Source organism: Bacillus rossius (genome assembly GCF_032445375.1).
Source record: "Bacillus rossius redtenbacheri isolate Brsri chromosome 4 unlocalized genomic scaffold, Brsri_v3 Brsri_v3_scf4_1, whole genome shotgun sequence".
Lineage (NCBI taxonomy): Eukaryota > Metazoa > Arthropoda > Insecta > Phasmatodea > Bacillidae > Bacillus > Bacillus rossius.
In genome coordinates, this window is record NW_026962010.1 from 29,033,589 (window position 1) to 29,050,543 (window position 16,955).

The following is a 16,955-nucleotide window of genomic DNA, read 5'->3' on the forward strand; positions in this document are numbered from 1 at the left end:
ATGCAGTGTTGCAGCAAACCACGGTCTGATTACCATTTTTGTGCTGGGTGGATCTTTTAGGTTTCACAAGGTTATTAGAAATGAACAGAAACAAGGTGTGATTCCGTCTGAAATATAATTACTCCATACTGAGGAAACTTATAACAGATACAAGAAAATATTAACGTACAATATTAATTACATTCTTAAACAGCTCTCAGGTATATTCAGAAAGAAAATTATGGGCCGGCCGTACATGAAATTATAAAAAGTTTCATTTACTAAAAATACATAAACCAATAAAAAATACAAATATGTTTAAAATATCCCAGTATATATACTTAAAGTCCAGAAATTATGTTTATCTAATGAACTGCATCTGACGACATAATTTAAAGAAAGTTCAAAAAAGGGTCAAAAGATACAGAAGCACCGGAGGTCGGGGCTTCGTTTCCCGGAGATCACGCGGGAACATGATGCCAGGGCGCCTGTATCCTGTTGAGGAAGGGAGATGAAAATGCCAATTCGGCGTCCGGCTCTCGGACCCTGTCAGACAGGGGATGTGGCTTCTATTTACCGATGCGTCGCCCGCCAGGAACTGGATCCCGCGAATACGCAGATGGACGCGGATGTTTTCTTCATTTCAAAAGAAATAATTTAAAAGAAAAATAACTATTACACTTTGTACTACGCAGACGGACTAAACTACTTGAAAAAGATTATAGGGATAGCATCCCTTATATAAGCGACTACATAGTCGGTTGCGGCCGGATGGAAGTCTTGCAGTGTCTCGTCGACTCGCCGATAATCGCAAAATGGTCCATCTGCAGTCGCGACGCGAAGTGTCTCGCGAAGAACCGCGTCTCGTAATTAAAAGTAAATGTTTTATCAAAAGTGGAGGGGGCGGGGGGACTGGGAGTCCGGACCGAAAGGTTCCGAAGTTCCCCGAGTGGGCATCATAAAAAAACTCTGACTGATGTCTCTAAGTTGGTAGCACTGGCCGACCTTAGCGCTACCTGTTGAGGGGTGTCTGAAATAAAAAGAATCGACTCGCCCAAGGCGTCTGCTTAAACCAAGGGTTAAAGGGCGCAGTCTAGTGCTGCGCTCTGGCGGCCTACAGGGTAAGTTGGCTGGGCGGTTAGCGAGTTTGCCGCTAGATATCGTGTGCGGTCCATCTTTGCACTCACATTTTTTTATGCAAGTCGTCCTTGGAGACGGTCGCTCTCTGCTGGGGTTTCTGACCGGTCATTGGTCTTAGGCGAATTCTTATAACTGAATGGGGAGGGGGTGGAGTAAGGGGAGGCAGAAAACGCAACGACGCTGGGAACAAGCATCCATGACGTGCTTTTCGAGGAGAGAACCTAATACGTATTCGTGACGGTAAAGGCTATGGTCAGCTCGTCTTTGAGAAATGGTAACAACTCGTCCAGAGCTGCTGTATGCAGTTTTAGTCATGAAGTGAAGTAACGTTACAGGCCTGGGACGTGCCTGTAAGCGAGGGAAATTTTAAGCGAGCTGCCAACAAATTATTAGATCTGCAAAAGATCCTATAGGTCTCTGGGAAAGGTGCTTAAGACTACTGGCACAAAGTTTAACTTAGGGGAGTACACCAGCCTAACAAAGAGTAAATCCCCCAAAGAAACTTAATTATAAAGAAAAATAAAATTTCCCAAAATAATTTAAAATTATAATAAAAATTTAAAACAAATCGTGTCGAAATACTAAATTTCCGGCACAGCAGTTAGTGGATTTAAGGCATGTGGCATGTATCCATTCAACCCAAATCCAATACCAGACTACATATTTTCCATTTCAGATGCTGCTCAAATTGTAGAGCTTTCCCATACAAATCTGCATGATTCCCTTCCTATGACTTCGACTCAATTAATATCAGACAATGTTCCGCCAGCTCAGCCAGGCTCCTCTTCTCATCCAAGTGTATCATGCCCTCTTTCAAAACGTGACAAAGCTTTAAGTAACCACTCTACACCAACTAAATTTTTGAATGATATCAGTCCATTACCCCAGATGGTAAAGGCAAAACAAATTAGAAGAATACAATCTGCTGTGGGGCTCACTGCTCGGGACAACATTAAAAAGAATAAGAAGGCAACAAGACAGAAAATGAAGAATGAAACTGCGGATCAAAAATGAAAAAAAAAAATCAGTGAACCATAAGAGTATTCCTAAACAAAGAGACACTGTTCCTACCTGCAGCGACGAATCATGTGAAGTTGATGATCCTCTTTCAGATGATACAAATTGTACGGAGTGTTGGGAAAACTATTTTGTTACTCTAAAAAATGTAGACTGGATCAAGTGCTATAAGTACGGGAATTGGTTGCATGAAACACGCTCGGTTTACAAAAATTTGTGCAACGATTGTGGAAGGGCTTCGGCAAGGAAGACAAATCTCTAGAAACAGATGTAGATACATAATAATTCTGTGCTTCAATTTCAAAAGAAGTGATAATTTCAAAACGTACTAATCACTTATTTTTTGAATACAATATTTTTAATTTTACATAAATGAATGCCTGAGAATAAGTTTAAAGGTGTATATGGATTATATTCTTTCATAATTATTAGCCTAGGTCTACTTAACTACCACTACAAATTATAGGAAACTTGACTTGCATGTTATGTCATTTTCAAGTGGATAATTTTTGCAGCATTAATAATGTTAGTAAGTGTTGTTAAGGGATGTGTTTTAAATAGTACTTTGTCTACATAAAATTATTTGGATACTTTTGATACTATACTTTTAATGTCTGCGCCATCTGCCCCGTACTGCGTCAACTGTCCCATACTCCTGCGCCATTTCACCTTTATGTTCAAGGAGAAATGGCGCAAAGCAACACTTAGATAAACGAGGCCATTTTTTATAAAAAAAAATATTTTATTAGTATCGAGGTTTTGAAGCAAAAATGAAGAGTAAGAGTTAATATGTATCCATTAACATACAGCGTATTATCAAAAATAAAATTTCTATAGCATTTATTAAGAAATGTGCGCCAACTAACCCTGTTTTACCTAAGTATGTTAGAATAATAACAGGGTCACCACATTGGAGGGGGGGGGGGGGCAAGCGGGTCATACGCCCCGGGCGCAAAGCTGTGGGGGCGCCGAAATCGCTTGCATTGTAATTCCTACTACAACTGGTAACTGGTAAAAAGTTTTTTAACTTGCATGCCAGGAATGTCTAATCTGATTTACAATATAACGTCTCAACATATTTATTTTAAAATACTCTGAGAAAAAATTTAAGTTCATCATTAACATAAAAAATTGTAAAGGGAGAAGTTAAATAGTTTTAATGCGTCCTCTATACGAATACAGTATACACTGGCTGTGAGGAAGCAGTGGCGCACCGCAGGCGGTACTCAAGTCACTCGTCGGGGTGGCGTGACGCGTGAGTCATACAGCACTCAGAGCTGAGCTGTTCGGAGTGGCGTCGACGTGTGCGTGTAGTGTTTCCAGTTTTTATATTTATAAGACCGTGGCTATAATTGGTTGTGTTGATCAAGAGTTAGCAGTTTTCTTTGTGGTAAATTAGTTTAGAGCAATTAAATGTTAATTGATTAAAATGGCAAAGAAACCTTCGGGATCTGAAAAGAGAAAGAAAACCAAAGAACGAAACAAAGCGGCACATCTATCGTGTTTTATGTCGTCATGGTTATCTGAGCCAGGCTACAACAAAGGTATGTTGAATAAAATTATATGTATATATTTATACTTTTTAATGTCTTGTGTAATGTATAATCTTGCTACATCACCTGACTCCGGTTGTCAATTATGAATTTTTATTTTTGCACACTGCAGCTTTTGAGCTTTTCTATCATCTCATCCACAGACATGAGCAGATTGCTGAGAACAACAATGTACCTATTGATTTTAAAGAAAAAAGGAAAAGAAAAAAGAAGAAAATATTTGACGAATGCTGCGAAGATGAAATTTCCAACTTACCAGAGCACGATCTGTTTAGAATAGCTTTGTTAGAGATCATTGATGGAATAGTAAATGCTTTAAAATCCCGGTTTCAGGCTCTTCAAGCAATTAATGACAAGTTTAGCTTTTGGGAATAACATCTACAAAATGGAAGTTAAAGATTTGAAGACTGCAGCCAAATGGTTGCAAAGATGACATCAATGGAGAAGAAATAGTTCAAGAAATGAAAAGTTTTAAACATCACGCCTTGGCAGTTGATGACACTATGAAAACAGCATCTGCAGTGACCCTCTTGAAGCTCATTCACAAACACAAACTTGAAGAATGATATCCAAACCTGACCACAGCACTTAAGATATTTCTTACTCTTCCTGTAACAATTTCTTCAGGCGAAAGAAGTTTCAGCAAATTGAAAACAGTAAAAAATTATTTAAGAAATAGTTTGAGGGAAGACAGACTGTCGAATTTGAGCATTATTTCCATATAACACAAGAGAGCATCCTCTATTTGCTATGATGATATCATCAAAATCTTTGCTGCAAAAAGGTCTCGCAAGTTGAATTTGAATCTTTAAAAATATTTATGACGACAATTTAATGAACATATGTAGTGATTATACGGACTACTTTATGGACATAGTGGGTTCATGCATGGAAGTTACAGTAGAGAAACTGTTACATGTAGGTATGGAAAATGCTTAAAAGCACCATTTTTCCGTGGGAGGGCCCCCGGACCCCCCACTTTATTGGTGTGGTATGTGCAAAAAAAAAAGGGGGGGGGCCATGAATCCATTCATGCCTCGGGTGCCAGAGACTCTAGTTGCGGCCCTGAATACTTATAACTAGTACCCTGATTTTTGTGAACTTTAAAATATGTCATATGATTTTTTAGTTATGTATAAATATCATTTTGATGTTTAAGGATGACAATGCTTAGAAAAAATTAATTCTGCCAAAAAGGAGCAGAAAATATGGGTGACCTACTTCTTGTCAGGGTGTGAGATTTGAGCATGTATCACATAAGTAGTATATGAATACATTTTCTGGCCCAGGCTTGAGAATGTGGTGCGTGGTGCCGACCTATCTTGGATTGTGACATCACGGAGGCCATTTTTTGAGTCAAATTTCCTCAAAATTCCTAACAAATTATTCAAAGTGCCTCAAAATTTCTATAAATTTCCCTATTTCAAGGGAAGAATTCCCGTTTTGAGGGTACATTTCCTGTTTTAGTCCTCAAAAATTAAAAAATTCAGAATAAAAAACTTCAACAGAGTTTTGCCTTAGACAGGTCCAAAATTCCTAAAAAGGCTTAAATTTCTAAGGAAAAAAATCGCCTTTAACCACCGAGGTTACATACAACCTTGAACTTGAACATAAAAAAAATCTTTAATTTTTGACCGAAAAATTCGGAAATATTAAAAAAATAAAAAATTCCTATTTAAAATGTTTACTTACTTACTCTATTGCGGTTCTCGGTTCGATTCCCGGCAAGAGTCAAAATGTAATTTATTATTTTAAAAATTTCTAATAAAAATTGCTCATGTTACACCTGCCATCTTAAATTATTATGCAACCGCTGCAATTATCGTTACGACCGCTATCTTGATAATCCAAAATTATTATGCTAGAAAATCAAGGAAAAATTTAAAATTTATAAATAATTTAATGAATCAAATTTTAATAACAAATTCCGCCTTCTTGAATTGAGACATCACCGTTAACATATATAATAATGGTCACCATCTATTCTAGAAACATTGCATATTTCGTTATGCCCGCCATCTTGGATTTATATAATGTAATCGTTTCACTTTTGGTTACGGCCGCCATCTTGGATTCTATAAATTCGCAATTTTCGTTATTGGCGCCATCTTGAAAATTCATAATATTTATGTTAGAAAATCGAGAAAAAAATAATAAAATTAAAATGAAACACTCCGGAATCTTTGATTATGACATTTTACATTGAAAATCTCTATCAGAAAGATTTGGAAAAAAAATTAAAATTTATGATTAATCAATGAAATTTTAATAAAATAAGTAGGGGGAGTATAAGGATACTGTGACCAATGTAATCATTGAAATGTAAACATTGCCCCAGTACCAGCCTGGGGGCCACCATCTTGTTTCATGGGGGCCGCCATTGTTGTTGACATTGGTTACCAGGCAATCCCAGTCGCAGCCACTGGGGGCCGCTATCTTAGCTCAGCCTTTAGTTACTGGAGCGCGCCACCATCGCTCCGAAGGTGGGAATTGTATACAAAAAATCCTGGGCGATGTGTGGATTCGATACCTGGGACGCAGCAATGTCGTGGTTACGAGGCAGACGCCTTGACCACTAGACCACGGGACCAGATGAGGAGAGTAGAATTAAATAACGTACATATGCCGCCAAGTCTTTAAATTTCGAAAAGCAATGCCACCATACTAGCTATACCTAAACCGTCAAATTTCGAAAAAAAATATGTCTATAAACCAACCCCCAACCCCACCCCAAGTATGCCTAAAAGAAAACCCGCCATACAAGCTATGCCTAAACCGCCATATTTAAATTTCGAAAAGAAATAAAATATCGCTATGCTTAAATTTCGAAAAGAAATAAATTACCGCCATGTCTAAATTTAAAAAAAAACAAACGCCACCACCCCCACTCCCAGTTTGCGTAAAACACCCACCCCACCCAAGTATGCCTAAAAGAAACCCCCGCCATACTAGCTATGTCTAAAATAGTTGCCGATATGCTTAAATAATGCCGCCATACTAGCTATGACTAAATACAAATACCCGGAGCAACATAACCTCAGAAAGGCGCCATACTAGCTATGTCTATCCCACCCCCCCACACCCCCACTTTGCTTAAAAAACAAACACCGCCATACTAGCTATGACTAAATACCCGGAGCAACATAACCTCAAAAAGGTGCCATACTAGCTATGTATACCCCACTCCCACCACCAGTATGCTTAAAAGCCCCACCATACTAGCTATGACTAAATACCTGGGAGAAACATAACCTCAAAACCTCGCGCACAGAGAGCAAGATGTTGTCCACTGGAGCGTCACTCTTAAACTGCGCAATTATAGTCCCCACATCATATTATAAACATAATAATATCTTTAGTGGTAGAACTTGTGCAACACGCCAAGTAATAAGCATAGTTTAAAAAAAATGTAGGACCTCTATTGTGGTAGATCACGTTCAAATAGTAATAAGCATAGTTACTATTATTTTACATCAAGTAAAATAAATGTTGTAAAGATAGTTAAGTATTAAGCATAGTTAGGACAAAGACTATTAGTTTACGTCGAGTACAAACGCCGTGCTGGAAGCCTCGCTCATGCGCCGGGCTTAGAAATGTATTAAGCATAGTTAGGACCCCTACAGGTAACACGAAGCGTTCAGTAATTAAAAATAAAACATAGATGCGGCATGATCGACATAAGTTACCGATGTAATAATAAAAAAAAAATAAACCAAATAGCGCTCTGCGACATGTACCAATAAGCATACATAAAAAAACTCACCGAAACGCACCCCGCCCACCCCGGCGACGTGTAACAAATAAAAACGCAGACGAAAAGATATATTAAAAAATAGTAACACCTATGTACGCCGTGTAGAGTGCAACCCGCACAACCGACAGCGTTTAACGATAAGTAAACTTATAAAATAGGTATATTACAAAGCGAGAGCGGCCCGCTCACGAATATGTTTTAGTGTTATAAGCATAGTTAAAACTTAAAATATTATAATGAAAGATAAGTATTAAGCATAGTTACTATTATTTTACGTCAAGTTAAAAAATAAATACTATTCAAACAATGTGTTAAGTATTAAGCATAGTGACTATTACTTTACATCAAGTACAAACGCCGTGCTGAGAGCCTCGCTTGTGCGCCGGGCATAGAAATGTATTAAGCATAGTAAGGACCCCTACAGGTATCACAAAGCGTTCAGTAATTAAAAATAAAATGTAGCTGCAGCACAATCGCCAGAAACAAATTACGTATGGTACCTAGGTAATAAAAAAACAGCTAACAAGTATACATAAAAAAACTCACCTGAACACATCCCGCCCACCCTGGCGATATGTAACAAATAAATTTAAATAAATGTTGTACAAACACCCGTGTAGGAAAGAGTGTTGAACAATCGCTCGTGCGCTGCTCGTGCGCCGTAGCGTTAAGTAATAAACAAAATAAAAATAAAATGTAGATGCGGCACGAACGCCAGAAATAAACCATGTAGGCATAGTTAAAAAAAAATGTATGCAAAGTTAAAATAAAAACAGCTCTAACACTCCAAATAGCGCTCTGCAACATGTACCAATAAGCATACATAAAAGAAAAACTCACCGGAACGCACCCAGCACAACCCGGCGACGTGTAACAAATAAAATTAAATAAATGTTATAAATGGTGAACAAATGCCCGTGTAGGAAAGAGTGTTGAACGATCGCCCGTGCACCGTAGCGTTAAGTAACAAACATATTTAAAATAAAAAAAACCGCACGGAGTGGGTGAAGACCCAGAAATAACAAGAACACCGACCCGCTCAGCTTTGGCACGAAGCAAATAAGCATACATAAAAGGAAAAACTCACCAGAATGCACCCAGTCCAACCCGGCGATGTGTAATTATAAATAATAAAAATGCAGACGAAAAGATATATTAAAAATAGTAACACCTATATACGCCGTGTGGAGAGCAACCCGCACAACCGACAGCGTTTAACGATATGTAAATTTATAAAATATATTACAAAGCGTGAGCGTTAGAGAAACACGTCTGTACACCGTGTAAGCACACTGGAAACTGTTGACAAAGTCCTCGTGCGACGATAGCGAGAAGGGGGAAAGTTGTTTTTCGACCCTGGCCCGAGCGCTATACTATTTTGCAGTAGAGCCACGGAACACGCCTAAGCGTGGAACACAAAGAACGTACATTCCAGTAACACATGAACCCCTGAACTATAACTGTGACAAATACCTTAACTCAAGTGTAAATACAAAAAACCTATTAAAACATAATAAAACAAAACAAAATTATAAAGCAGACACTCACAAACGCAATACAGCGCAATGCAGATAAAAAAACTATCTACGAGAACAATATCATAAAAATACCACACTCTCCAACACACCAAATGGCATGGCCCGATAAATGACAACACAAATAAATATCAATAACCATAAATACCTACATCCTGAAAATATGTTAATAAGCAACCGAAAAAATAAGAAACATACACCAAAGCCCACATAAGACCTCGCAAACGAACGGCACAACACCAGAGGCCAAACATGCGATTACCATTTGTTAAAAAGACACACATACGAGTATTTAGTGCTAGCCCAGCTACTATACATTCATTAATAAATAAAATCGGTTATAGTATTATGTGTAGGCAATAAAGAAGAAGTACAAAGCGATATAGCCACAAGACGAAATTAAATAAAAAATATATAGTAATAAAGTGTAAGTATAGCCATTAAATAATAATATATGTAAGTAAAACGTGTTATACCCTAAACTAATATCTGCAGGTTTAAGCTCTTATTGTCAAACTTTGTAGGAATATAAACATAACTCGTTTGAACGATCTGTGTAATACATATGCTTATCATCAGCTCTGACTAATTTGTCCTTCATATAAGAAAACATAGCATGTTATTGAAAACATAGCATGTTATTCTAATAATAAAAATAAACTATGTATCATTATAGTATAAAGACCGCAATATGCTGGTAACTCATTATCAAAATCGTTTCTAAATAACCATAATATTTATTTATACAAACAAACAATAACAGTTATCCATCCTACCCTTTCGCTCACGACATAGCCATATCGTGTGGTGTTCTAAATAAGGAGTGTTGACAACCATAAAGGAATATTATATGAGTCATGTTGTACAGTAAGAATGCTTATAAGATTATTATTAACATTCCATCAAGGCTAGATAAACCACAATCTCTATATAGTGGTAGATGAATAATCAGAGACCAACTATAGACTTCATACTAGTAAATAATAATAATAAATGATATATCGGGGTAAATAAAAAAATAACCTATATAACTACACCCCAATAAGCATTGGAAGCTCTGGCGTTCATAACAAAACGTAAAATAAAAGGTTACTGATTCAGTTTTAAATAAGAATCTATATTCTACTACTACGCATTCCATTAAGCATAGGAAGCACTATAATCCCATTCCGACGAAACCAGTAATGTTTGTGAAAGAACACACGAGGATATTCATATTAATAACAACTTAGCCAAAATCGTTTACAGACATAGCAAACATCGCTTCGCTATGACGTAGGTCCAGAACACGACAGTCGCCTCGGCGGGCCACTAGTAACTTTCACATTGCTTGAGGGCAGACGGAAATAAGTACTGTTTAGTACAAACACGCAGCGCCCTCCGAACACAAGCCTCCAGCTGTAATGCTGGATAAAATAATATATTATAATATGTAAAACAACAAGGATGCCTTGCAAACTATTAATTACGCCACCCATGCCTTTAAACCAAGTAACGTGAACGACGAAGCCCGACAACAACATTCAAGTGACAAGGAGTAAAGAAGGAAATAATAATTACATGAAAGTAAACATGTGGTGTACGAATACTCATTGCCCACCAACTATGTACTACCTACTAGTGCTAATCCATTTACTGCCAGAGACATAAAATAACCAATTATTACTATATAAAATAAGTAGTATAGTTTGGCCAGTCCGGCAACAGGCTCCAGGCGGTGGTGCCGGGTGCCTATCGTCCATCTTGGATTGTGACGTCACGGCGGCCATCTGGGATGAGCGTAACGGGTCACAGTGTAACGGGACAAGTAGGACATTGACCTTTGATCCTCAAAACTAGTCAAAATTGGGCAAAAATTGCCCAAAATTCCTCAATAATCGCCTAAATTTACATTTCTGTGAAAACAAATTCCGCCAGAAAATCTCAAAAAATTCCACAATTCAAAAATTAGGATTTCGATTACCTTTAAAAGTCGTTTTACCTTAGAAAGAACCCAAATTCCTAAAAACGGCTTAAGCATCCATGTCTAAAGCCTCCGGTAAGCCATTTCTAGGAATAAGGATACCATGACCGCCATCATGGATAATGACGTCACTGTTGCAATTTTCGTTATGGTCGCCATCTTTAACTTTTTTATTTACTATCCGATTTTAATGAAAAATAATTTAAAATTAATAAAAAAATTCACTTAATAAATTTTTAATAAAAAAATTTAAAAAACAAACATTTACGAAACGGAGCTCGGAGTCTTCGGTTCAACCCGACAAGGGGAAAAAAATAAAAATGACGACCGATCCTTCCCCCGCGGTGGCTGCTGGCATACTGACTCCCATCGCTTTTTTTCAAAGCATATATATCGTCACCTAGTATGACGTCATGTCCGCCATCTGGTCTTCGATGCTGGAAGCCATCATCTTGTTATCGCATGCTATAGTGCGCTGACGCCATGTTAGTTGAATTCTCACCTGCTAGAGTGTAGTAAAAATTTATTATTGATAAGTCACCCGCAATATTGTCATTTGGCCGCCATCTTGGAATCGTGTAATTATTTAGCTAGGAATTCGGGAAAAATTCCAAAATTCATTAAATAAATCACTCATTCATTTACATATTGATTCGATCCGCTCCTGTCCTCAGTTCGATACCCGATCGATGCAATATGTTTAATTTTATGTAAATAATAATAATTTCAATAAACCATGTTCAACATTCGTAAAAGACTCTAAATCTTCTACGACCATCATCCTATCAGACATCAAGACCACCATATTGGAAATGCGTAATTTTAATGCTAGAGATTCGGGAAAAAGTTCAAAATAAAATTTAATAAATTTGTAATCTATATAATGATTGATTAGATCGACTTAGGTCCTTGGTTCGATCCCTGGCCGATACAAAACAACTTTAATATTTAAAAGAAGTACCACTAAAGTGCCAGGTTTGAGAAAATAAAAAACACCGCAAGTTCTTTTAAAAAAAACTTTTATTACATACATTCTACACAACTACAAGTACACAAAAAACACACAGACAAATTACTAAAGTTTTGTGGATTCCTTGATTCAAACAGTCTTCTTGTTGTATGGACCAAGTCTTTTACATGGTCGTAAATGTCTATTCAGTTTATCAGGTCGACATATTGGTACACCACAATTTTCACGCAAAGACGAATTATCGACTTCATTTAAAGGACAGTGATCTATTTCTTGTCGTTGTACACTTTGAATATTTGCCAATGTTTTGTTACAAAATATACAGCTTGATTCCGATGAATGTACAGCCAGTCTATCACAATTCCTGAGGTGCCGTTTTAGTCTTCCATATTGTACAAACTTGCTTAAACACCTGTTGCACTGATATTTAATGCGTTCAGAGTTATTACTACAATTGTGTATTACATAATCCCGTAATTTCAAGTTTTTGATCTTCTCACAGTACGTGCAGTCGGGTGATGGAACACCGCTGGATGCTCCTTCCTTCATCAATGGCACTGGAATTGTTGACAACCATTGTAACACTGCTGACATGTTAACTTCTGAAGCCGCTTAGGTCTGCTCTGCAGAAGATGTTGCACACGTCGAAATCTCCTGCTGTGCTGAGAGAGCAGGTGTAGCTGTAGACATCGTTGTCATCGTGCTCTGCACTGATGATGGTAGACGTTCGATCCAGGTTGGTGTAGATAGTGGTAATGATGCCATCGAGTTCTCAAGAATAGCTAGATACCGGTCTATTATGTTATACAAGTCTAACTATCCGATCCGTTCATCACCGCAGTCAGAGACGGACTGAAGTTCATATCACCAGGGTCTCACTTATATTGTCTCATCAGCTGGTACAACACATGAGTCAAAACAATAACCATGTTCATTATACTCGCACTTAACTTTCTCGGAGCATTTTTTATAATGAAGATGTAAGCTATCAAGACGTGAAATTAGTTTATTGCACTTATTGCACTGAAATTGTATTCTTTTAACATTATTAGAACAACTGCTTCTTTCATGTCTGCGAGCATTTGAGGTGATAGTAAATGATGCGTCACAGTATTTGCACTGACGCAATGTACGCTCTTCATTAGTGGAAGTATACATTGCTGATGATGAAACTTCGGATGATGGTGGTATCACATCTTTGAAATCTCCTCCAATGTTGACGTCGTCGTCGTTGCCAACGGGATCTGCAACTTCACCGTCGTAGCTGTCGTAAAGGTTCCCGTAGACGATGGTACAACCACTGTATTCGACGTTAAAGTTAGTAAAGATGCCATCGAGTTCGCAAGAACAGGTAATTACGCGATTTATGCACCAGATTAAACAAACTAGGTGATCCTTACACCGCCGACCTCAGTAACAAACTGAGCGTCCTGCTGTCTAGGACTCGCTTATATACATGCACCGTATGGAATAATACGCTAGTCAAATCAAGAACCATCTACAATAATACTAGAGTCAAAACAACATTAAAAATAGAAGGACCATCAACGAAAAAGCAGCACATTTGGAAGCACCGACAACGAAAAGGCAGCACATTTGGAAGCACCGTCAACTAAAAGGCAGCACATTTGGAAGCACCGACAACGAAAAGGCAGCATATTTGGAAGCACCGACAACGAAAAGGCAGCACATTTGGAAGCACCGCCAACGAAAAGGCAGCACATTTTTGATGCACCATCAACAAAAAAAAAAGGCAAATGGAAGCACAAGTTACGAGATCTAAGTCTTAGAAATCGGAATACAAATAATAAAAACATTAAATTCTTATAATTTAAATTATTTATTTTATTTCTTTACATTATACAAATGCAAGTAAAACAAGCCATTATTGTTTGTAGCCAGCTTTCCTCAGTTCCTTGAGTATGAAGGGTATTTCTTTGATGCACGAATAGTTTCCTGCACAAAGCGAACCATGTAGAAGTCTTAGCCGGTCAACCAATATGTTTGGATCTTTCCATGATGTGTAATCATTCTCTTCTACCGCCATCTTCCTTGCACGTTTATAATAAATATTATGATCTCTGGTGTCTTCCGTTTTACCACCAACCTCAGGGTAACTTTCATTTTTGATACGGTGATCATCACAAGCTTGATCAGATTTATTTAATATATCACGTCGTTTCCATCGTTTTGGTCTCAGGACACCGCCACATTCTTCGATCTTGTCAGCTTTAGGTGCTTCATCATAGTCTATGTCTTTGTCAACAGCCTCAGAGTCACTGTAACAATCACTTAAGAAGGAATCGTCTTCACCCAATTTACCGTAATAATTCGAGGTTGATGATGTTGAAGTGTCTTCATTGTCTTCATGCTTCCTTTTTAGGAGTCCATCATTTTTACAAAGTAGGAAAGATCTACTTGAATTCGGCTGGAATATATTCTCACTTTTCACGTTAAGGATTCTTCCATTGTCTTCATTCTTCCGTAAATCATCAACCTCCTTCAATTTAAGTTCTTTGTCGAGATCGGAAGAGCCAAGAGAATTATTGTCGTAATGCAGATCACTCTTCCTTAGTGTAGTAGATTCATCGTTGTCCTCTAGCTTGTACGCAGGCTTGGCGTTACAAGTTCTGCCATGTCTTTTTAGGTTCTCTCTCCGCGTAAACGACTTGCTACAACGAACACAACTTATCATATTGCGGAGTGAATTTTTAACACAGTCATTCTTCTCGTGTTGACTTCTATTCTTTCTCAAGATAAACTCTTTGCTGCATAACTTACACCTAAATTCTTTCGATACAGCGTCAGATCCCATATCGGAATTCATATTAGTTACTGAGACTAATGCCAGATACCAATTGAGTGTTTTAAATTAGATCCATTATTTAAATAGAATTTTTTTCATATTTCATCAGCGAGAATTATTATATCTCATGCAAAAGTACTTTATGCATGTAGTTCTGCTTTTCAACAACAGATGTCGCCACATGTTGCTTGCAGGTAAATAATATTTAGTTCTTTTATGCGGGATGCGGGATGCTCACTAACGATCGCAAATGAAGAATGGCTTCGCTAGACTCCAAGGAGAAGGAAGTCCGTCCTTCCCGTTAGTGCTTCTTAGATTTCTCAGAGATTATTATTATTTGACTGAGAAATGATATTTTCTTTTAATTTCCACCTGATAAATATATTACAAGTGTTGATTAAGTAGCAGAAATTCACTAATTAAATGTAACCTTAAATAAATTAACATGACTCATTAAAAAAAAAAATCCTTCATGCAGAGATCAATTGCTCATCTGTAACCAGAAGCACTTGCAGAAAACCATCAAAATATTGTCAAGTATAATCAGGAGCACACGGAGAAAACCATCAAAATATTGACAAGAATATTCAGGAGCACACGGAGAAAACCACCATAATATTGTCAAGAATAATCAGGAGCACACGGAGAAAACCACCATAATATTGACAAGAATAATCGGAAGCACACGGAGAAAACCGCCACAAGTTTTCTTTGTTATCATAAAATTACAGAAAAAAATTAATAAAAAAATCACAACAAATTCAAAAACTGATTCTGGCTTGGACTAGAACTCTATTTTTGCTCAATAATGAGATGTTCACAAGCTAGCATAATCAGGTTTTGAATTTGTTGTGATTTTTTTATTAATTTTTTTCTGTAATTTTATGATAACAAAGAAAACTTGTGGCGGTTTTCTCCGTGTGCTTCCGATTATTCTTGTCAATATTATGGTGGTTTTCTCCGTGTGCTCCTGATTATTCTTGACAATATTATGGTGTTTTTTTTTGTGTGCTCCTGAATATTCTTGTCAATATTTTGATGGTTTTCTCCGTGTGCTCCTGATTATACTTGACAATATTTTGATGGTTTTCTGCAAGTGCTTCTGGTTACAGATGAGCAATTGATCTCTGCATGAAGGATTTTTTTATTTAATGAGTCATGTTAATTTATTTAAGGTTACATTTAATTAGTGAATTTCTGCTACTTAATCAACACTTGTAATATATTTATCAGGTGGAAATTAAAAGAAAATATCATTTCTCAGACAAATAATAATAATCTCTGAGAAATCTAAGAAGCACTAACGGGAAGGACGGACTTCCTTCTCCTTGGAGTCTAGCGAAGCCATCCTTCATTTGCGATCGTTAGTGAGCATCCCGCATCCCGCATAAAAGAACTAAATATTATTTACCTGCAAGCAACATGTGGCGACATCTGTTGTTGAAAAGCAGAACTACATGCATAAAGTACTTTTGCATGAGATATAATAATTCTCGCTGATGAAATATGAAAAAAATTCTATTTAAGTAATGGATCTAATTTAAAACACTCAATTGGTATCTGACATTAGTCTCAATAACTAATATGAATTCCGATTTGGGATCTGACGCTGTATCGAAAGAATTTAGGTGTAAGTTTTGCAGCAAAGAGTTTATCTTGAGAAAGAATAGAAGTCAAAACGAGAAGAATGATTGTGTTAAAAATCCACTCCGCAATATGATAAGTTGTGTTCGATGAAGCAAGTCGTTTACGCGGAGAGAGAGCCTAAAAAGACATGGCAGAACTTGTAACGCCAAGCCTGTGTACAAGCTAGAGGACAAAGATAAATCTACTAGACTAAGGAAGAGTGATCTGCATTACGACAATAATTTTCTTGGCTCTTCCGATCTCGACAAAGAACTTAAATTGAAGGAGGTTGATGATTTACGGAAGAATGAAGACAATGGAAGAATCCTTAACGTGAAAAGTGAGAATATATTCCAGCCGAATTCAAGTAGATCTTTCCTACATTGTAAAAATGATGGATTCCTAAAAAGGAAGCATGAAGACAATGAAGACACTTCAACATCATCAACATCGAATTATTACGGTAAATTGGGTGAAGACGATTCCTTCTACGGTAATTGTTACAGTGACTCTGAGGCTGTTGACAAAGACATAGACTATGATGAAGCACCTAAAGCTGACAAGATCGAAGAATGTGGCGGTGTCCTGAGACCAAAACGATGGAAACGACGT